Source organism: Cynara cardunculus (genome assembly GCF_001531365.2).
Source record: "Cynara cardunculus var. scolymus isolate 2C chromosome LG 11, CcrdV1, whole genome shotgun sequence".
In the NCBI taxonomy this organism is placed as follows: domain Eukaryota; kingdom Viridiplantae; phylum Streptophyta; class Magnoliopsida; order Asterales; family Asteraceae; genus Cynara; species Cynara cardunculus.
The window spans coordinates 17,069,656-17,071,062 of record NC_037538.1 but is presented as its reverse complement, the minus strand read 5'-3'; positions in this window follow the sequence as shown (position 1 = coordinate 17,071,062).

Sequence of the window (1,407 nt, the reverse complement as noted above, 5' to 3'; positions counted from 1 at the left end):
ACGGCTAAAGAGAAAGTTTCAGGGTTCATAGCAATCACGAACTCCCGAATAGAAGGCTTCAGACCCCAAATATATCTTTCTACTTTTCGAGATTCAGAAGATATATAATGCACAGCAAATCGGGAAAACTCAATAAATTTCTCAGTATATTCCCGCACAGATCTGTTTCCTTGTTCTAACTTAAGAAAGTCTTCCTCCATTTGTCTTACTGCAGTCATAGGACAGAATTGTGTTTTAAATTTACTCACAAATTCTTCCCAAGACATTGTTTGCAGTATATTTGGTTGTGCCGAAGACTCCACATCCCACCAATATAAGGCATTAGATTTGAGCATAGATACTGCAAATCTAACCTTATCTTCTTCAGAACACCTACTAGTGTTAAATATTGATTCAATTTCTTTTATCCAGCACATTGCTTTTACTGGATCTCTTTCTCCAGAAAAGGTTGAAGGTTTACATGTTAGAAACATCTTTATATCGCCTCCTCGATTATTGCTGCCCGCTGAAGGAGCTGGAGGATTAATTCCGACTCGCTCAGTTTCTACTCTAGCTGGCAATCCCATAATAGATACTAAAGTTTCCCTCAGTTTTCCCATTTCTTCTGCTAAATCATTTCTAGTTATGAACTCAGATTGTTGTCTCTGCTTTTGTTGAACATTCCCAGAATGGGATTCCTCATGTTCAGAATGTATTTCTGTTTGACCCCTTCCATGTGACTGACTTCTTCCTCTACCACGTCCCCTTGGTCTTCCCYGACCTCTATTTCTGGACATGCTAGTTGGAAGATTAGCGGGTGACTCTTCCCTTTCCTCAGACACATGACGAGCAATTCTCTCTGACCTTCGTGATTGATTAGACATCTGCAGATATTTTAGTATTAAATATCACGTATTCACATTCCCAAATATAATATGGTGTCCAAGTACAGATATGTACCTGTAAATTCATAATTACATTGGCCATTTGTAMTTMGAAWTYWCCTTACATACTGTTCTCTTTAACCCATTATATTTTATTCCCAGTGATACTAATAATGTCCGGGACACTTAACATGCAAATGATAGTTCAAGTCTAGATATCATGCTCTGAATACCTAAATCTCTTAAACTAAGGCTCTGATACCACTTCTGTAACACCCCCATACTCCACATTTTCATAAAACACATATTTCATTATATAGAAACATGGATTACATCAAAAGGTCCCACTAGTACATGGATTGCTATATGTACAAAATCTACATTTAAAATTTCCAAAACAAATTATGTACTACTACATGTAACACAACATGTATCTTCCAAAAGCAGACAATAGGTTAGGAAAATAATCACATTTTCCCTTTCCCTTTTATATCCCCGGACCCAGCTATTCCTGCATTGCATAATTTAAAACAGAAAATGAGGG